Source organism: Ornithorhynchus anatinus, chromosome 1 (assembly GCF_004115215.2).
Source record: "Ornithorhynchus anatinus isolate Pmale09 chromosome 1, mOrnAna1.pri.v4, whole genome shotgun sequence".
Lineage (NCBI taxonomy): Eukaryota > Metazoa > Chordata > Mammalia > Monotremata > Ornithorhynchidae > Ornithorhynchus > Ornithorhynchus anatinus.
The window spans coordinates 91,736,140-91,758,517 of record NC_041728.1 but is presented as its reverse complement, the minus strand read 5'-3'; the positions used below and the strand labels follow the sequence as shown (position 1 = coordinate 91,758,517).

Genomic DNA, 22,378 nt, shown 5'->3' with positions numbered 1-22,378 from the left:
TTTTTTGAGGAGACAGTTACTTTGATGGGAAATTCTCTATCATAGTAATTGTTGTTGTTGTCTTAAGTTGTCGAGTTGTGTCTGATCCATAGTGATGCCATGGACACATCTCTCCCAGAATGCCCCACCTCTATCTGCAATTGTTCTGATAGTATAGTGTATCCATAGAGTTTTCATGGTAAAAATACAGAAGCCGTTTTCCATTGCCTCCTCCACAGTAAACTTGAGTCTCCACCCTCGACTCTCTCCCATGCCACTACTGTCCAGCACAGGTGAGTTTTGACTTGTAGCAGATTGCCTTCCACTCTTTAGCCACTGGCCAAGCTATGAGTGGAATGGGTATGCCTCTGCTTGACTCTCCCTCCCACAGTCAAGACTGGTATAGTACTGGAAACTCTCCAGGTACGACTCTGAGAGGTGATCATGGCAATAGATAATAATAATAACAATGATGATAATTATAATAGTAATTGAGAAGCAGTGTGACCTAGTGGAAAGAGGAAAGACCTGGGAGTCAGTGGATCTGGGTTCTAAATTCTGGTTCTGCCATTTGTCTGATGTGTGATCTTGGGCAAGTAACAACTTCTCTTTGCCTCAGTTTCCTCATCTGTAAAATGGGTATTACATTCTACTCCTTCTTACTTAGACTGTGAGCCCCATGTGGACAGGGACTATGTCCAATCTAATTATCCAACCCAGAGCTTAGTACAGTGCTTGGCACACAGCAGGGCTTAGCAAACTTGTAGTAGTATTTGTTAAGCACTTACTATGTGTAAAGGACTATCTAAGCACTTGGCTAGGTACAAGTTAATCAGGCCAGGCACAGTCCCTGTCCCACATTGTACTTAAAGTCTAAGTAGGAAGGAGAACAGGTATTTCATCGACAGCTGTGGAAACTGAAGCACAGAAAAGTTGTGACTTGCCCAAGTTCATGCAACAGGCAAGTGGAGGAGCCAGGATTAGAACCCAAGATCCAGGATTAGAACACAAGTCCTCTGACTCTGAGGCCCTCTCTGTGCTCTCTCTCTTAGGCCCTTACCCTCTCCCTACTTCCCTATTCTGTTTCCCAGTGGTTATTTAGGAAGGCAACAATCACAGTCTCCCTTCCAGCACTTATTAGTTGAAATTATTGGAGACAGAATACTGGTCTGGATGCATTTTTTTTTATATTATTCTGTCTCTCCCCTCTAGGTTGTAAGCTAGTTGTGGGCAGGGAATGTGTCCTTTTACTATTGTATTGTACTCTCCCAAGTGCTTACTATAGTGCTTTGCACACCATTAGTGCTCAATAAATATGATTGCTTGATTGCCAGGATCAATTCAAGGCTTTATTCTTCTGTTGACAAATAAACTGTGTATTATAGAGCTTACAGTCTAGAGGGGAAAACAGACATTAATATGAAAAAATAAGTTGTGGATATGTGTAAGTTCTTTGGGGTTGCAGGCAAGAGTGGTGAATTAAGGGAGAAAGTCAGTGCAATGCAGAAGGGAATGGGAAAAGAAATGAGGATTTAGTGAAGGCCTCTTGGAAGAGAACTGCCTTCAAAAAGACTTTGAAGGTGAGCAGAGTAATTGTCTGTCAGCTATGAAAAGGGAGGGCATTCCAGGCCAGAGGCAAGATGTGGGCAAGAGTTCAGCAGCAGGTTGGATGAGTTTAGAATACACCGAGTAGGTTTTGGCATTAGAGGAGTGAAGTGTGCGGGCTGGGTTGTAGTAGGAGAGTAGCAAGGTGTGGTAGGATGGGGGCAAGGTGACTGAGTGCTTTAAGGCTGATGGTAAGAAGTTTCTTTCGATGCAGAGATGGCTAGGCAATCATTAGAGGTTCTTGAGGAGTAGGAAAATTGGAAATGAATGTTTTTTGTAGATAAATGATCCTGACAGCACAGTGAAGTATGGACAGGAGTGGAATGAAACAGGAGGCAGGGAGGTCAGCAAGGAGGCTGATGCAGTAATCAAGGTGGAATAGGATAAGTGCTTGGATTAACGTGATGGCAGTTTGGATGACAAGGCTCTGAACTTCTCTTGCCTTATGCTGTCAAATTTTCTCCGACCAGTAGTGACTCCATGGACAAATCTCTCCCAGAATGCCCCAATCTCCACCTGCCATGATTCCAGTAGTGTATCCATAGAGTTTTCTTGGTAAAAATATGGAAGTGGTTTACCATTGCCTTCTTTCATGCAATGAAGTTGAGTCTCCACCCTCGACTCTCTCCCATGCCACTGCTGCCCAGCATGGGAGAGTTTTGACTTGTAGCAGATTGCCTTCTACTTGCTAGCCACTGCCTAAAGAAGGAATGGAATGGACAGGCCTCTGCTTGACTCTCCCTCCCATAACCGAGACTGGTAAAGTACTGGAAACTCTCCAGGTGCAGTCCTGAGATGGGACTCTGAACTACTGTTTTCCAAGAAACAGTGTGCTTGAGTGTGATAAACACACACACACACACACACACACACACACACCCTTAATTTAAAGAACTCCAAGTTTCATTCACTGTGATTGACAGAATTTGGCTTATTCTGTCTAGACTTAAAAAGTGTCTCTGGAAGTCAGGAGCCATAGGAGGTCTGAACCTCCAGTTAACTGCTTCGGGTTGGTTTATTATGATTTTCTTAGACAATCTTAAATTTAGGGAATAAAGTAGAGTAGTGAATTGACATTCAGAACTCACTGATGGCAAAAACAATTTGGAAACTAAAATAGTTTTTCCTCAAATATGGACAGCTTGCCCCCCACTGATATTTATCAAATAGCTACCAAAATAGAGCACAACTGGAAATCACAAAAAGCCCCACATTTGCAGAAGTTCACATTAAGTGCATCCAATCTGGAGTCCCCAGAGAGAATAAGAAAAAAGAGGAGGTCTGTAATGCAGCTGCCAGTTTAGTGATCAAACCCATCAGATAGCTGTCTGGCCAGATCTGGTGTCCAGATAAAAGTCGTATTCATGCTAGCCATCTGTCTACAGGTCAATAGGGACAAAAATTAAAAATAATTATCTCGAATGAATATACAATGACAGTCCTATGTAGGACAGGGTATGTCCCATAAACATAATGGCAATGATTTTGTTAAAGGGACAATTTTACTCCTAATTTTATATGAGAAGAGGATTTTTATCCTTTAAACTATGGTGGGAGTTTTTGGAAAAGTTTATGAATAAAGGTTCAGGTAGTTGTTATGCTTAATTTTATGAACTCGGGTTGTGGATAGTTGTGCCAAAGATAGAACTGTCTTTGTGGGCAGAGAACTTGTCTACCAACTCTGTTCTATTGTACTCTCCCAAGTCCTTAGTACAGTGCTCTACACACAGTAAGCCATAAAAAATATGATTGATTGATTGGATGGGGTTTCACTTCCAACTTTACCTTTCTGTGAAAATAATATTTTGTGGAGTTCCTCTGATACATGAGATGACTTGTCTCCTTTCCTTCTTAACCTCTCTGTCAGCGCAGTGCCATAATGAAAGAGAATTTGCGTCTCTTTTAGTAGTTACCACCTACATATAATTCATACATGTTCATCATTTACACATTCCTCTACCCTATAATGTGAGAAGCATAAATTCTAATGCCTTTAGTCTTGGGGGTTCATTTCCATAGTTATGAAGGGATTATGGTGACAAAAAAGTTCTATTTTTCAGGTTTTTTGAAGTTTTTCCTGGATAAAATGTTTAATATTAAAAAGTTGGAAATTTGAAATCTACAGAACAAATTTTCAGAATAAGCCAACTAACTTTAGAAACTACATATACACGGAATAGTTCCTTTTAAAGGAGACAAGCAATGCATTGATTTAAATATGTAATGTCTGTGTTTTTATGCACATTAGTAGCATTTTTATTTTCTAGAAAACAAGGTAAGCCAATGAACTATGAGATTTAGTCATATTTTGAGAACTTCATTCAGTAGTACTTATTGAGCGCTTACTATGTGCAGAGCACTGTATTAAGCACTTGGAATGTAAATTTGGCAACGGATAGAGACAATTCCTGCCCATTGATGGGCTTAGAGTCTAATCGGGGGAGACAGACAGACAAAAACAATAGCAATAAATAGAATCAAGGGGATGTATTCATTCAGTAGTATTTATTGAGCACTTACTATGTGCAGAGCACTGTACTAAGTGCTTGGAATGTACAAATCGGCAACAGATAGACCCATTGACGGGCTTACAGTCTATTTGGGGTGACAGACAGACAAAAACAATAGCAATAAATAGAATCAAGGGGATGAACATCTCATTAAAACAATAGCAATGAATAGAATCAAGGTGACATACATCTCATTAACAAAATGAATAGGGTAACAAAAATGTATACAATTGAGCAGTCGAGCACAGTGCTGAGGGGAGGGGGAGAGAGGGAGGAGCAGAGGGAAATGGGGGGAAAAGAGGGCTTAACTGAGGGGAGGTGAAGTGGGGGGTAGAGGGAGAGCAGAGGGAGCAGAGGGAAAAGGGGAAGCTCAGTCTGGGAAGGCCTCTTGGAGGAGGTGAGCTCTCAGTAGGGCTTTGAAGAGGGGAAAAGAGTTAGTTTGGCAGAGGTGAGGAAGGAGGGCATTCCAGGACAGCAGGAGGACATGGACCAGGAGTCGACGGCGGGCTAGGCGAGAACGGGGGACATTGAGGAGGTGGGCGGCAGAGGAGTGGAGCCTATGGGGTAGGCAGTAGAAAGAGAAAAGGGAGGAGAGGTAGGAAGAGGAAAGGTGATGGAGAGCCTTGAAGCCTAGAGTGAGAAGTTTTTGTTTTGTGCGGAGGTTGATAGGCAACCACTGGAGGTTTTTAAGAAGGGGAATGACATGCCCAGAACATTTTTGCAGGAAGATGAGTCGGGCAGTGGAATGAAGAATAGACTGGAGTGGGGAGAGAGACGAGGAAGGGAGATCAGAGAGAAGGCTGACACAGTAATCCAGCCGGGGTATTATGAGAGCCTGTACCAATAAGATAGCCGTTTGGGTGGAGAGGAAAGGGTGGATCTTGGCGATATTATAAAGGTGAGACCAGCAGGTCTTGGTGATGGATTGGATGTGTGGGGTGAATGAAAGAGCTGTGGGTGAATGAGAGAACTGAAAACATTTAATCCCTCTTTCAGTCGTACTACCTCTTACGGGATCTCCCATAGAGATGAGTGGACAAGTCTTGGGCCTGAGATTTAGGACCAAGAACTGGAAGGAGGTATTTATTCTACTGATAGTGATTTGCATCAAGGCACTCATATTCTCTCATCCCTGCTGGTCATGGGCCTGCTGGTCATGGGCCATGTGGCGGAGCTGCAATTAGAACCCAGTTCCTTCTGACTCCCAGGTCTGTTCTCTATCCACTAAACCATGCCGCTTAAGCTAACCTACCATGTCTGAAATGCATTATGTGCATCATTTTTTTACTAACTCTGGAAAACATTGTAGCCTAGTAAAAAGAGCATAGGCCTTGAGTCACTAATCCTGGCTCTGCCACTTGCCTGCTGTGTGACCTTGGGCAAGTTGGTTAACTTTGTGCCACAGTTTCCTCATCCTCAAAATGGGGATTCAGTACCTGTTCTCCCCCTACTTATTGCGAGCCTCATATGGAATAGGGGACTATGACCTGCCTGAATACCTGGTGTCTACCCCAGTGTTTAGTACCATGCTTGGCACATGGTAAGGCCTTAACAAATCCTGTTATTATTAATATTTTATTATCATCATCATTATTATTAATAATAGGAATAATAATAATGGTATTTGTTAAGCACTTACTATGGGCTAAGCACTGTACTAGGTAAAACTTATCCTAACCCCAATCCTTATCTAAGATACAGCAGTGCTGGCTCTTGATGCACTATGTCCCAGTAACTATGGCAACAGGTTGAAATCCATGGGCAATTACCAATCAAAGTTTGGCATCTCCTTAATTTGGAGATCCTTTCTGATCTCCCACCCTTCTGTCTCTCCCCACTTCAGTCTATACTTCACTCCGCTGTCCAGATTATCTTTCTGCAGAAATGCTCTGGACATGTCACTCCCCTCCTCAAAAATCTCCAGTGGTTGCATATTAACATTTGTGTGAAGCGAAAACTTCTCACTATTGTCTTCAAAGCTCTCCATCACCTTGCCTCCGCCTACCTCACCTCCCTCTTCTCCTTCTACAGCCCATCCCGCACACTCCGCTCCTCTGCTGCTAACCTCCTCACTGTGCCTCATTCCCACCTGTCTGCCATCGACCCCTGACCCACGTCCTACCATTGCCCTGGAATGCCCTCCCTCCTCACATCCACCAAAGTAACTCTCTTCCCCTCTTTAAAGCCCTAAGGAGAGCTCACCACCTCCAGGAGGCCTTCCCAAACTGAGCCCTCCCTTTACCTCTGCTCCCCCTCCCTTACCCATTCTCCCTACTCCTTCCCTGTGCTCTGCCCCCTTCCCCTCCCCATAGCCCTTGTATATATTAATACATATTTATTGCTCTATTTTATTAATGATGTGTATTTATCTATGGTTCTTTTTATCTATTTTGATGGTAGTGATGCCTGTCTACTTGTTTTGTTTTATTGTCTGTCTCCCCCTTCTAGACTATGAGCTCATTGTTGGGTAGGGATTGTCTCTATCTGTTGCCGAATTGTACTTCCCAAGTGCTTAATACAGTGCTCTGCACACAGTAAGCCCTCAATAAATATGATTGAATGAATGAATTATTTATGCTGTGGGGAGATGCATCATGGCTTAGTAGAAAGTTCATGGACCTAGTGGAAAGAGAGGAGATCTAGATTCTAATCTTGGTACTGTCACTTGCTTATCTCATACAATTGGTCAAATCACTTCCTTGACTTCATTTTCCTTATTCATACAATGGGAATTAAATATCTATTTTCTCTCCTCCCCTCTTAGGCTATGAGCTCCGTGGGAGACAAAGATTCAGTCTGATCTGATTATACTATTGCTATTGTTCTTGTCTGTCCGTCTCCCCCGATTAGACTGTAAGCCCGTCAAAGGGCAGGGACTATCTCTATCTGTTACTGATTTGTACATTCCAAGCGCTTAGTACAGTGCTCTGCACATAGTAAGCGCTCAATAAATACTATTTAATGAATGAATGAAATCCCTACTTGGTACATAGAAAGCACTTATAAATACCACAGATACTGTTATCTTGCACTCCTCAATTCACATTGTGCTGGATCTTCATTTAATCAATCAATGGTATTTATTGAGCACTTACTGTGTGAAAAACATTGCACTCAGTGTTTGGGAAAGTGCAGTACAACAGAGTTGATAGATGCATCCCCTGACCACAAGAAGCAGGTTGGCTCAGTGTAAAGAACACGGGCTTGGGAGTCAGAGGTCATGGATTCGAATCCCAGCTCTGCCACTTGTCAGCTGCGTGACTGTGGGCAAATCACTTAACTTCTCTGTGCCTCAGTTCCTTCATCTGTAAAATGGGGATTAAGACTATGAGCCTCACATGGGACAACCTGATTACCCTGTATCTACTCCAATGCTTAGAACAGTGCTCTGAACATAGTAAACGCAGCGTGGCTCAGTGGAAAAAGCACGGGCTTTGGAGTCAGAGTTCATGGGTTCGAATCCCGGCTCGGCCACTTGTCAGCTGTGTGACTTTGGGCAAGTCACTTAACTTCTCTGTGCCTCAGTTCCCTCATCTGGAAAATGGGGATTAAAGACTGTGAGCCCCACGTGGGACAACCTGATTCCCCTGTGTCTACCCCAGCGCTTAGAACAGTGCTCGGGACATAGTAAGCACTTAACAAATACCAACATTATTAACAAATACCAACATTATTATTATTATTATTATCAATAATAAGCTTACAACCTACAGGGGGAGATAGACAATAAAATAGATTAGGGATGGGGAAATAGAGTACCAAGATGCTTAAAGGGAACACAGCCAAGTGTATATTTCATTCAGAGGGACAGGTGGATAAGGGAAATAAGGGCTTAGTCAGGGAAGGCCTCTTGGACGAGATGAGATTTTAGGAGTGCTTTGAAGGTAGGGAGAGTTGTACACTGTTGAATATGAAGGAGGCAGGAATTCTAGGACTAAGAGAGGGCATAAACAAGGGATCAATAATAATGAAAATAATAATTTTAGTATTTGTTAAGTTCATACTATGTGCCAGGCACTGGACTAAATATTGGAGTGGATACAAGCAAATTGGCTTGGACACAGTCCCTGTCCCACGTGGGGCTCACAGTTTCATTCCCTATTTTACTAATGAGATATCTGAGTCCCAGAGAAGTGAAGTCACTTGCCCCAGGTCACACAACAGACAAGTGGTGGAGGTGGAATTAGAAACCTTGACCTCCTGACTCCCAGGCCAATGTTCTATCCACTACACCATGGATAGCAGCAAAGTAAATAGGTTGGTGTTAGAAGAGCGAACCATGTGGATTGGGTTGTAGAGGAGAAGAACGTTCTAGAGCAGAATGCATGAACTGCAAGCTCCTACCATTACTGTAGCTTCAAGGAACTTTGTTGCTTCTCCCAGGCCCCTGCTGGAGAGCTTGTTGTCAGAAGGGATGAAATTTAGGTGGGCAGACCTGGGCGGGGGATGGCAGTGCCTGGGATGTCACCATAGGAGCTGCCATGTTGCCATTCATGGACTGATGGTGCCTTGTGGAGCCCCATAGATCAGCACCAGAGAGAGCCCAGCACGTTTGTGCCAGCCATCTGGGGCAGGGGGCTACAGTCTGGCCCTCTATCAGATAGGGAGAGAGCTGGGGGTCAGGGAATCTGGTACGGTGGCATAAGGTTTTCAGGGTACCTATTCCACCGTAAACTCCCTCTAGACTGTAAGCCCATTGTGGGGAGGGAATGTGACTTATTATATTGTACTCTCCCAAGTGTTTAATACGTGGCTCAGTGGAAAGAGTGTGGGCTTTGGAGTCAGAGATCATGGATTCTAATCCCGGCTTTGCCGCTTGTCAGCTGTGTGACTTTGGGCAAGTCACTTCACTTCTCTGGGCCTCAGTTACCTCATCTGGAAAATGGGGATGAAGACTGGGAGCCCCACGTGGGACAACCTGATCACTTTCTATGCCCCCCAGCGCTTAGAACAGTGCTTTGCACAAAGTAAGTGCTTAACAAATACCAACATTATTATTATTATTATTAATACCGTGCTTTGCACTCAGTAAGTGCTCAATAAATACGATCGAATATTACATTTTAGCACAGGTTATCTATAACATGGGAAGAAAGAGTGTGGACCCTGTCCCGATAACCTCCAGATGGTAAACAGGAATGAAAATTCTTCTTAAATATAGGAATAGAAACCTCTGTCTACTAGAACAGATCCCCTATTTGAATTTCAAAGCATAATTTGAGATATAATTCAATTGATTTACAATATATAACCTCATATTCCATTAAGATTTCAAAGGAATATTCTATCTATAGAAAACACTAATCACACTGCATTTAGCTTCCTGTACAATTCACTGAGAGGGAAAATATTTTCATAGCTGGAAAAAATGAGATATTAGAAATGATTTTATCAAAGGCCAATAGAGTTTAATCCTACGCTAAAGTCTTACTGCCTCAATTTGTGGCACCTGAAAGATAAAAATAAAACTGGATATGCTGTTAAATGGATGGGAGACAATGAAATAAATTTGTTAGATAAGAATACTTTTTCTATTAAGATCTTCTTTGTGTCATTCTTCTTTCATATGAAGGAGAATGAGGCTGTTTGCTCAAGATATAGGATTATTATCTAGGGCCTAACTAAAAAGCTAATATGCTGAGTATGTGTATAGGACACTTAAAACCAACAGGAGTTATAGGTTTCTACTGTAGCATGAAGAAATTTAGTTAGATGTAAGGAAAACTCTCTTATCAGGGAGGAGGGACACTCACAGAAAATAGATGACAAAATGAGAAAAATTGAATTGCCTATGAATCAATCAATCAATGCTCATACTCTGTGCAGAGCACTGTACTAAAGACTTGGGAGATAAAATAAAATGGAGGTGGTAGATAAGATCCCTGTCTACAGGGAATGGATAGCCTAGAAAGGGAGACAGACATTAAAATAAATGACAGGTAGGAAATAGTACAGTGCAAGGAGGTGTATATTAGTGGGGCTGAGAATGAGGTCAATACCAAGCATTTAAGAGGGTAGAGATCCAAGTGCATAGGCAACACAGAATAGGGGTGAATAGAAAAAATAAGGGCTTAGGAAGGAACAGCCTCTTGGAGAAGATGTTAAACCAAAATGAAATCTTAAATTTGCTTACCAATATTTAGTAAGGATATTGCTGAAAGCAAAGGAGTGCACTCAATCCAGGAATAAAAATATGATTTTTATGTACCATTTCTTAGCATCTCATGGTTGATACGTTGAACTTTCTACTACTCCCTAATGGACATCCCCACATTATAGCTCCAAGTGGATCGGTCTGCCTTGAAGGAAGAGTAGAAGGTAGTTTTGCTCAGGAATCTTTCACTGACTGTAGATGGAAATCTGCATCCTCACAGCAATCCAGAGGCATGCTGTGTAGGAAGCAATTACTACTTTGACCACAAAACTTTCCAGATTGTCAGTTGTTGTGGCAAAAGCTAATTTCTTGGCTCAGTGGGAATGAGAGTTATGGTGGAGCTTCCTTCCTTGCTCCCAGACCCATGGAGAGGGAGAAACTGGAGATAGGAGATCACATTACTGGCATGTGAGATCATACAACTATTCACCTTTGGCTTCAAGGCCCCCAAAATTCTCTTGCCTCTTCTGTTCTTCTCCCACTACAACCCAGCCTGCACACTTCCCTCTTCTCACAGTTACATATTCACTGTGCCTTACTGTTGTCTCTCTTGCCTGGAGATCCCCCCTCCTTCACATCCATCAGACTGCCACTCTCCCCACGTTCAAAGTCCTACTAAAATTATGTATCCACCATGAAGCCTTCTCTAACTAATGTATCATCTTCCCACCTTATTTTCCCTGATTTGCTCCCTTTATTCTTCCTCCCTCCCAGGCCCACAGCAGTTCTGTACATAACTGTAATTCATTTATTTGTATTAATATCTGTCTCCCCCTGTAGACTATAAGCACGCTTTGGGCAGGGAATGTGTCTGTTATATTGTACTCTCCCAAATGCTTAGTACAGTGCTCTGCACACAGTAAGCACTCAATAAATTTGACTGATTGACTCTATACTGTCACCTATTGATTTGAGTCTGCACCATTCAAGCACTTAGGTACTTACCCCACCTCCTCCTTCACAGAACGTATTCATATATCTTTATATTCTGTTGCTTCTCCTACTTGTAATTCATTTTAATGTCTATCTCCCCCTCTAGATTGTAAGCTCTACAAGGGCAGGGATTGTTTAATATACTCTTCCAAGGTTTTAATAAAATGTTGTACATATAGTCAGCACTCAGTGAATACCATGGATGGACTGATTGAAAATAGAGGTCAGAGACATAATCCTTTCTCTTGAGGGGCTTACACTGGTGTGAATTCCATTGCCCACCAGATTTTCTACCTTCACTTGGGACCAGCTTTGTCTATAGGATGCTGATAATGCATGATTCCAATTCACCCTCACCTGGAAGATCCAAGAGAGTGCTTTTATTTTCCATGTTGTAGTGGGGATTCTACTAACCAGATCCAGACTGCCATTTTAAATTATAATAAATACCTGCCTTACAGCAGACACATGCATCAGTACATGAACCTGATGCTGGTGACTTCCCTAAATCAATCAATCATATTTATTGAGCACTAACTGTATACAGAGCACTCTCTTGGGAGATTACAGTATAGCAATATAACAGACATATCACAAACATGGTACTGATTGTTAACATTATACTTATGTGAGTTTATTCCACTTACCCTATCAGGAAGTCAGCAGCCTTTTTTTAAAATGGTATTTGTTAAGGGCTGACTAGGTGCCAGGCACAGCATTAAGCACTGGGACGGATACAGGATAATCAGGTTGGACACAGTCCATGTCCCATATTGGGCTCATAGCCCTAATTCCCATTTTACACCTGAGGTAAATGAGGCACAGAGAAGTTAGATAACATGTCCAAGGCCACACAGCAGGGAAGTGGCAGAGCCAGGCTTAGAATCCAGGTCCTTCTGACTCGCACACCCATGCTCTCTCCACTATGCCATGCTACTTTTCCTCTCTGCCTTTGGACCATGCTGTCTGGATATATACCTAAAATGCGAGGTAAAATATACCCAACCATCAGTAATTGGTTCTTTGGCAAAATCAAATATGGACAATTTTGCCCAGAACAGGCAGTGTTGTCTAGTGAAAGGGCAGTATGGCTTAGTGGATAGGGCATGGGCCTGGAAGTCAGAAGCCCTTGGGTTCTAATCCCAGCTCTGCTACATGTCTGCTGTGTGACCTTGGGCAAGTCACTTCACATCCCAGGGCCTCAGTTACCTCATCTGTAAAATGGAGATATAGAGAGAGAGTCTCATGCAGGACAGGGACCTTGTCCAGCTGGATTACCTTGCATCAACCCCAGCATTTAGACCAGTGCTTGGCACATAGCACTTAACAAGTACCATAATCATTATTTTAGAGCAAGAGCTTGGGAATCAGATAACCTGGGTTCTCTCTCTAATAATAATGTTGGTATTTGTTAGTATTTGTTAAGTGCTTACTATGTGCAGAGCATTGTTCTAAGCGCTGGGGTAGACACAGGGGAATCAGGTTGTCCCACGTGGGGCTCACAGTCTTTATCCCCATTTTCCAGATGAGGGAACTGAGGCCCAGAGAAGTGAAGTGACTTGCCCAAGGTCACACAGCAGACAAGTGGCAGAGCCAGGATTCGAACTCATGACCTCTGACTCCGAAGCCCGGGCTCTTTCCACGGAGCCACGCTGCTTCTCTGTGGTCCTGCCACTAGCCTGTTGTGTGACCTTGGGCAAATCAATCAGCCAATCAATCAGTGATATTCATTAAGAACTTACTGTGTGTGTAGAGCATTGTACTAAGTGCTTGGAAGAGTATAATATACCAGAATTGGTAGGCAAGTTCCCTGTCCACAATAAGCTTACAGTCTAGAAGCGGGGAATCATTTAATTTATCTGTGCCTCAGTTACCTTATCTGTAAAATGGGGATTAGACTGTGAGCCTCATATGGGACAGGGTCTTTGTCCAATCTGCTCATCTTGTATATACCCTAGTGCTTAGTACAGTGCTTGGCACACACTGAGCGCTTATTAGGTACCATTAAAAAAAAAGAAATGCAATAATAAAAAAGCCAGATATTTTTCCATTAGCAGTTAGAATACACTGGATTGTCTTAATTTTCAAAGATTCTAAAGGCCATAACTGCCAACCCTCCTCTGGACCACCAACTTTCACACAGCTTCTGAAACCCACATCCTGCAAGTCATCGCCATAGTTTCACCAGCAAAAGCACCTGGCATAATCCCTCTCAGTCTTACAAACAAGCTATGTCTTGGAAACTAGAGAAAGGCAAACGTGAAGAATGCTATCTCAGTGCTATCTCAGTTCTCCGCCAATCCACTCTTCGGTCTCTGCCAGTGACAATAATGGGATGCTTGAAGAAGAAGGACAATGGTTACCCTTCAATACTATGTCTACCTGGAAGAAAATAAAGGTGAGATTGGGCAATTATTCAGTTAATTTTAATAAAATAAATCAATCATTATGGATAATTTGGTAGGGCTGCATGGGCAAATTGATTTAGCCCATTTTGAATTATTTTAGGTCATTTCTAAAGGAAAAGTAATTTTCTGGGAAATAGCTCACAATCCTAATGAACCTCCTGCCCTGGGAATTATTACTTAAAGGTAGAAGGAGATTATTTCCTAATCAACTTGTTCATTCATTCATTCAATAGTATTTATTGAGCGCTTACTATGTGCAGAGCACTGTACTAAGCGCTTGGGATGAACAGGTCGGCAACAGATAGAGACAGTCCCTGCCGTTTGACGGGCTTACAGTCTAATCGGGGGAGACGGACAGACAAGAACAATGGCACTAAACAGCGTCAAGGGGAAGAACATCTCGTAAAAACAATGGCAACTAAATAGAATCAAGGCGATGTACAATTCATTAACAAAATAAATAGGGTAACAAAAATATATACAGTTGAGCGGACGAGTACAGTGCTGTGGGGATGGGAAGGGAGAGGTGGAGGAGCAGAGGGAAAAGGGGAAAATGAGGCTTTAGCTGCGGAGAGGTAAAGGGGGGATGGCAGAGGGAGTAGAGGGGGAAGAGGAGCTCAGTCTGGGAAGGCCTCTTGGAGGAGGTGATTTTTAAGTAAGGTTTTGAAGAGGGAAAGAGAATCAGTTTGGCGGAGGTGAGGAGGGAGGGCGTTCCAGGACCGCGGGAGGACGTGACCCAGGGGTCGACGGCGGGATAGGCGAGACCGAGGGACGGCGAGGAGGTGGGCGGCAGAGGAGTGGAGCGTGCGGGGTGGGCGGTAGAAAGAGAGAAGGGAGGAGAGGTAGGAAGGGGCAAGTGAATACCATGGATGGACTGATTGAAAATAGAGGTCAGAGACATAATAAGCAGACATCTTCAAGGATGGAGAGCCTTGAAGCCTAGAGTGAGGAGTTTTTGTTTGGAGCGGAGGTCGATAGGCAACCACTGGAGTTGTTTAAGAAGGGGAGTGACATGCCCAGATCGTTTCTGCAGGAAGATGAGCCGGGCAGCGGAGTGAAGAATAGACCGGAGCGGGGCGAGAGAGGAGGAAGGGAGTTGAGTCTGTGGCATCTGCATTTTCTCAAATAAGAAAGAGAAATATAATTTTTAACAAGTTAGTATAAATGTGCTCTCTAAAAGTTTGTTTTTGCTTTTACTCTCAATATCTACCCAGTTGTTTTCTGTGAAGCCCTGAGTGAGATGAAAGCTAGCCTTTCCCATGTAATTTGCCACATTTCCTTTTTTCATTCAGATGAGAAATCTTAGAAGCATTGATAAAGGGGTCACTGAGCCAGGATTTAACCATTAAAAGGGTCTTGTAGGAGTCCTGCTGTTGGTCCAGTGGAAAGAGTAGGGAATGAGAGGGCTTAGTCTCCCATTCCCACTCTCCCTACTGGGGCTTTACCATCAAGGCGAATCCTTTGCTGAAGGATTCTGATGGAAGAACCGCCTTGGGTGCCATGAAAGTTCATGCAATATGGGAAGATCCAGCAAGAATCCTGAATAATAATGAACTGAGATGGGCAGCAAAGGAGTAAAAATGCTTAGTAAGAATATTATTACTATTATATTATTTCAGCATTGCACTGATGCATATGATTAGACTGATCTCTGGGGAAAAAATTCCCAGTCCCTAGTCCTCCAAAGACTTAAAATGAAATTTAAATTAAAGACAAAGTAAAATATAAGAATCAAGGAGGAGAAGATCACATTGGCTGTCTTTTAAAATGGTTTTGTGATCCTGTTGTTTTCGTTTTCCCTTGTGGGTCTGTCACCTGCCTTTGCTTATTCTTAGATTTTGAGCCCTTCAAGTGCCAGGGACCAGGCCCATTTTTTCCCATTTTTAGTAAGGTACTTAACACATAGTATGTGCAGAATAACTGCTTATTACATGACAAAGAATTATTACTATATTCAAAACAATTTCCCATTGGGTTATGACACCAGGGCCCAATATTGGTACAGTCTTGTCATCCTTTCTGTCATGAAAGGGTCCTACGCATTAAAAAAAATTGCATTGTGCATTTTGCAATGTGCTTACTACTTACACTCTGCAGTCTCTGTGGAAACATGACTGGGATGGGAAGGAAAGTGTGCATGGTGCTACATAAACCACTATCAGCACACTCAACTCCTTAGAATAGGTTCTCTGTCCTGAAATACAATGATGAAGGCTCATCCATCATTTCTGATTGAAGACCCAGTCATCAGGCTCAGCCTCATCATCCATCCATCTATCCTCAGCATCATCTACTCTGGACAGTGGAGAGGTAGGAAGACATGGCATACTGCAAAGTGCATGAAACTAGGATTCATTAGTCTGCCATATCACCTCATATAGGTCTCTGTGCCTGTTTCCACATTTGGATTGCCAATCATTCAATCATTGTATTTATCACTTAGTACAGTGTTTTGCACAAAGTAAGCACGCAAATATAATTGAATGAGAGTTTACTGTGTGGAGAACACTGTACTAAGTGCTTGGGAAGGTTACAAAAAACAACATTGGGAAACAAGATCTAAGCCCACAAGGAGCTTATAGTCTACAGGAGGAGCTAGACATAGAATAGAGAGAGAAGAAATAGAGTATAAGAATATATACATAAGTATTGTGAGGCTGTGATGAATATCAAAGTACTTAAGGGGTGCCAAGATTAGTTCATAGTTGACACAGAGGAGGACTGATAGGGAAAATAAAGGCTTAGTCTGGGAAGGTCTTTAAAAGAGATGTGATTTTAGGAGGGCTTGGAATGGGGGTGGGAGAGAGTGATGGACTGTCAGATAAAAGAGCAGAGTACGGGTTTGGAAGTCAGAGGTCATGGGTTCTAATTATGTCTCCTCCACTTGTCTTCTGTGACCTTGGGCAAGTTGCTTAACTTCTCTGGCCTTAGTTACCTCATCTGTAAAATGGAGATGAAGACTGTGAGCCCCATGTGGGGCAACCTGATTACCTTGTATGTACCCCAGAGCTTAGAACAGGGCTTGGAACATAGTAAGCACTTAACAAATATCATTTTTATTATTACTATTTGAAGGAAGAGGGGGTTCCAGGCCTGATGGAAAATGTGGGTAAGGGGTCAATGCTGCGATAGATGAGACTGAGGAACAGAGGTAAATTGGTGTTACAGGAGTGGAATGTGTGGGTTGGTTTGTAATAGCAATCAGTGAAGTTTAGTTGGGAGAGAGTTGACATTGCTTCAAAACTAATGATAAGGAGTATCTGGTTGATGAGGAGGTGGATGGGCATGCAGTGGAGGTTTTTGAAGAGTAGGGAGATATGGACTGTACTGTTTTTTTAGAAAAGTGATCCAGGCAGTAAAGTGACGTGTGGACTGCAAAAGGGAGAAATAGGATGCAGGAAGGTTATCAAAGAGGCTGATATAGTCAAGGTGAGATATGGGAAGTGCTTGAATTGGAATGGTAGTCAATGGATGGAGAAGAAAGGGTGGATTCTAGAAATACTGTGAAGGTAGAATTGACATAATTGGGTGACAATGAATGTGTGGGTTGAATGAGAGGGATGAGTTGAGGATAATGCCAAGGCCATGAGATTGAGAGACATGGACAATGGTGGTGCTATGTACAATGATGGGAAAATCAGGGAGGGGACAGTGTTTGGGTAAGAAGATGAAGAGTTTCATTTTGGATGGGTTTAGTTTGATGTGTCAATGGAACATGCAGGAAGAGAAATATTGTTGAAGATCCACAATTTTGCCACTCTAACTACTTTCTTGCCACTTTTTACAGTGCCACTCTAGCCAGATCGCTCTTTATGTGGGCTCGGTGACATGACTTCCAGGATGTAATTTTGAGTGTCCAGAGGAACCACTTTCTCCAAAGTAGTATGAGTTCATTTAAATCAATTTCATTAATTTGCCAAGCAACCATCCTTCTGATAGAGTATAGTCTTAGACTCATTTTCTTTTTCCTATTTGAATTGGCTGGGTTCATTTTTCAAGAGTGAACCTGTCCAGTAATTTGGTTAAGCATAAAGCAGCTGGGAGCATCAGTGTTTCCAAAATGCCACAGAGAATGTAGAGACAACATTTAACACACAGTATTTTTCAGGCTATCTCTCCATTTCCATTGTTAGCCAGAACCAGTGCTGGAAGCAAAAAGTCTGGCTAATTGCGGGATGGGCACTGTGCCATCCTGACAGATGGACATGGGTGGAGACAATAGGAAAAAAAATGTATGTTAGTCAAATATGGGTGAAGAGGCCATTTTCCCCAGCTGAGACTGTCAAAACAGCTGCCATCCCTGAGCCCGGGAGCCAATGGTGAGAGGGTGAGGACATCCTTAATCCCACTCTTAGCTAGATTAACTCCCAATAAATTAAGCGAGTAGCTTTGATAATCAAGTAAGTGTTTGGGGTGGCTTATCATTTGGAATCACAAAGCAGGGGAGGCTATGAATTTGTCTCATGCCTTGACAGGAAACTCCCAGGGCCAGTGAGAGATTCCAAGGCCCTAATGAATAAAGTGCGAACAGGCTGTATGATTTCTGATACCTGCGCTCAGCCTTAATATAGCAAAGACACATGGAATTACAGGTCTGGAAAAAATAAATCAGCCCGTAGAACAGAAGGTTTGTCTCAAGTCAAAGCAAGTTGGTTCCCTGCTAACTTCATTACCTCAAGAAGTTGGATGTTTATAAATGACCCTGTGACAGACATTCCTGAGCAAAAAATTATATCCCAATAGAGATGATGAATTGAACAATATTAAACACCAGAGAAATTCAAGTGGTTACTCTGTCCACAACCACTTATGCCAAGCACAATTGCCTCTAGTACCTCAGAATTACAATTGGTAGAACTGTTTTCTAGTGATAGCCCTTCAAGTGGTCTGAAAATAAGAGAAAGGATTTTTCACCTTTTGAGAATTAAATGGCTGTATGAGAATTAGTGCTGTCATTAGCTAACAAGTAGAAAAATTAGATTTATTTTTGGAGAGAGAAGAGAGAAATATAGCAGCTCATTTGGGGGGATAGCAAAATGTATTTGCACCAATTAAGTAAATGTGAAAAATTATATGTTCAGTGGATGTTTTTATTATTATGACTTTGGCACTCAATAATAATAATAATAATAATAATAATGATGTTGGTATTTGTTAAGCACTATGTGCTGAGCACTGTTCTAAGTGCTGGGGTAGATACAGGGTAATCAGGTTGTCCCACGAGAGGCTCACAGTCTTAATCCCCATTTTACAGATGAGGTAACTGAGGCACCGAGAAGTCAAGTGGCATGCCCAAAGTCACATAGCTGACAGGTGGCAGAGCTGGAATTCGAACCCATGACCTCTGACTCCTAAACCCATGCTCTTTCCACTGAGCCATGCAGCTTTCATATTTCACCTTCTCTCTTTTTTTCATATTTCACCTTTATTCCAAGATACCCCAAGTGCTTTGCAGATATATCAACAAGTGCCCACAATACATCTACATGCTAGTTAAGGATTGAACATTCTTGTCAACCATTTCACAGGTGGGAACTCTGAGGCACAAAACTTTGGAGACTTGCTTGAGGTGGCCCAGCAAATGAATGGCAAATTTCAAACCAGACAACCATGAATCCATTTTGAGCTATTCTGTCTTTCCCCAAAAGAAAAATTAAAAAAAAGCAAAGACAGCAATTCCTTTCTGAGCTAGCCAGAACCTGAGAGTTTAGACAGCTCGTTGAAAAGCCTATCATATAAAATTAACTTGTTTTATGCTGTCGCATCATCTCTGATCCAAAGTGACGCCGTGAACACTTCTCTCCCAAAATGTTCCACCTCCATCTGCAATCATTCTGGTAGTGGACCCATAGAATTTTCTTGATAAAAATGCAGAAGTGGTTTACCATAGCTTCCTTCCACGCAGTAAACTTGAGTCTTTGCCTTAGACTCCTTCCCATGGCACTGCTGCCCAGCACAATGATAATGTTGGTATTTGTTAAGCGCTTACTATGTGCAGAGCACTATTCTAAGTGCTGGGGTAGATACAGGGTAATCAGGTTGTCCCACGTGAGGCTCACAGTTAATCCCCATTTTACAGATGAGGTAACTGAGGCACAGAGAAGTTGTGATTTGTAGCAGATTGCCTTCCACTAGCTAGCCACTGCCCAAGCTAGGAATGGAATGGATTTGCCTCTACTTGACTTTCCCTCCTGTAGTTGAGACTGGTAGAGTACTGGCAACTCTCCAGATACAACCCTGAGAGGGGATAAAATTAGCTACTCTGTTGAAAAAGAAATGTTCTTAGAGGAAAAGTCATTTATTTATTTATTTTGTTTCTTGTTTGTAGGGATAGTGTCCTTAACCAACTACCAGCTTCAGAGTTTATTTAGTTCCAGGCATGTGTTTCATAATCACTAGATAGTGTGTATTTTTAATTTGATAATTTACCCATAGCTTATTTAAGCCAATTCAGGATTCTCCATTAAATACACAAAAATCCCACTTTTTTTTGGTCTGGTTAATTGCAAGGCTGTGAATGTAGAAGTGTATTACATGGTTTTCAATTGTCTAGTCTTTTGAAGTTCTGCCTGCATTCTCATTATACAACAACTGTAAAAATTTGCTACTTGAATTCAGTTGTTAGCTAGAAGGTGGTATCCTTTTTAATCACTGTTCTCGGCTAGTTGGCAAGTCTCACTATTTAAGAATAACTCAGTCAACTCCAATCATCAGGGGTGTAACCCCAACTGTGAACTCCATGCTTCCTGAAGAGGAATGTCAAGTCTTTCACACATTTCCAAAAGACATAATACAGTGCCTAGCATATTGTGTGTGCTCAATCACAGGCAACCAAATGGCTGACTGAAAAAGGACAGGTTTTCCCAACTATAACACTCTTCGTGTCAAACAGTCAATTTATTGAGCATTTACTGTGCACAAAGCACCTGGGAGAGTATACTTGGGAGAACCCAATATCCATTAATTTGGTTAAGCATAAAGCAGCTGGGAGTATCAGTGTTTCCAAACTACCACAGGGAATGTAGAGACGACATTTCACACACAATATTTTTCAGGCTATTTCTCCAACTCCACTGTGAGTTCATAAACATGTTCCCTGCCCACAAGAAGCTTGCAGTCTAGAGACTTACAATCATATGTCACCTTTCTATAATTGCTTTATTGAATTTAGTGCCTGCATTTCTTAACACCCTCATTTACTTCATGGTTGTAGCTCATGCAAAACTTACTTTGAGTTAAACACTTCCCTCCTTTCACACTTGCCACCTTCTCCACCTCCTCGTGCTTCAAAATGCTTTAAAGCTGACTTGAATAGAGAGCTGTTTCAACAGCTGTGTGCTTGCTATTGGGCATTAGATTAATGATAGATCTTTGGTATGTTAGCACAAAGTGTCTTTTCACTGAACAGTATGTGAAAGATAACACTTTGAAAATTAAATATTTACTTATGTACACTCACCTATTTCAAGATATTTTATTAGTGCTACATGTCTATATTGTCCTTTGATGGTGTAACTATTGTGATTTTCAATTACTCTTTTCCATATTTTTATATTTCATATTATTCTTTAAATTACTTGGATCATTTTTTTTTAACCTTCGGGAACACATTCATGCACTTTAGATTCTTTCTTTGGGAATTTGATTTACATACTTTCCCACAACACCTATTTTCACAGAACCTATCTTCCCCAAGAGAGCAAGTCCGCGTTCTAAACGATGGGGTAGATACAAGCTAATCAGGTGGGACACAGTCCATGTCTCACATGGGGCTCACAGTCTTAATCACCATTTTACAGATGAAGTAACAGACACAGAGGAGTGAAGTGACTTGCCCAAAGTCACAGCAGACAAGTGGCAGATCTGGGACTAGAACTCAGGTCCTTTTGGCTCCTAGGCCTGTGATCTATCCACTAGGTGCAACACTCCTAATCCTTGAACACCCTTTACCAAGAAGTTTTTTGTGTCTAATCCTTATTTGCTCTATTGGCTTTCCCTTCAGCACTGTCTGTACTCCTTAAGCATTTGATATTTGTTCCACCTCAAGCCCCACAGCACTTCTACTCTGACATTCCCCTATCTGTAATTTAATTAAAGTTCTCTCACCCCCTCTAGACAGGAAACATTATGGGCAGAGAGTGTATCTACCAACTTTATTGTATTGTACTCTTCCAAATGCTTAGTATAATACTCTGCATAGAGGAGATGCTTAGTAAATGCCATTGATTACATCAGGTGCTTGGGTGGTTCAATAAGTTAGTAGACATCATCCCTTCTTCTCTAGTGAGGTCAAGTAGTGTCAAGAAACTCAAGGATGATGTGACTAAGGTTTAAGCATTTATAAACTTATTTATGCCATAGATCAATTAGTACATCAGTGATGTTTATTGGCACTTACCTGTCCTAAACATTTGGAAGAGTAAAATAGAACTCATAGACATGATCACTATCCTCAAGTAGTTTACAATCTAGGAGATGCTAAATGTTGCTAATGAATGAATGGAATTTAATGTCAGGGAAAAAGAAGATTTGATATTCCAGACAAAAAAATATAGATGTCTGATAAGGAGATGGCTAGATTCAGTGATCTTTGGAAATCCCTTTCAAATTTATGATGGTGAAAGGTGCATATATTTGAGATATATTTAAATCCTATTTGCAACTAAAATACATTTGATAAATTACCACTTTGTTGAAGATCTAAAAGTGAACATATCTACAGTGGAAGGGCACTTATTCTTGTGATATGTATGCAGTACGGCCGGTAATTTCACCGGCTGAAGAAGAAA

The 22,378-nt window shown here is 41.9% G+C and overlaps 2 non-coding genes across 2 annotated transcripts; both read right to left on the bottom strand.

The window, feature by feature from the left end:
* Positions 1–282: 282 nt before the first annotated feature.
* LOC114815547 lies at positions 283–420 on the bottom strand. The gene has a single exon (XR_003763335.1). It is a non-coding gene; the product is annotated as a small nucleolar RNA SNORA7 (small nucleolar RNA).
* Positions 421–19,698: 19,278 nt separating this feature from the next.
* Positions 19,699–19,836, bottom strand: LOC114816774. The gene has a single exon (XR_003764586.1). It is a non-coding gene; the product is annotated as a small nucleolar RNA SNORA7 (small nucleolar RNA).
* Positions 19,837–22,378: the final 2,542 nt, after the last annotated feature.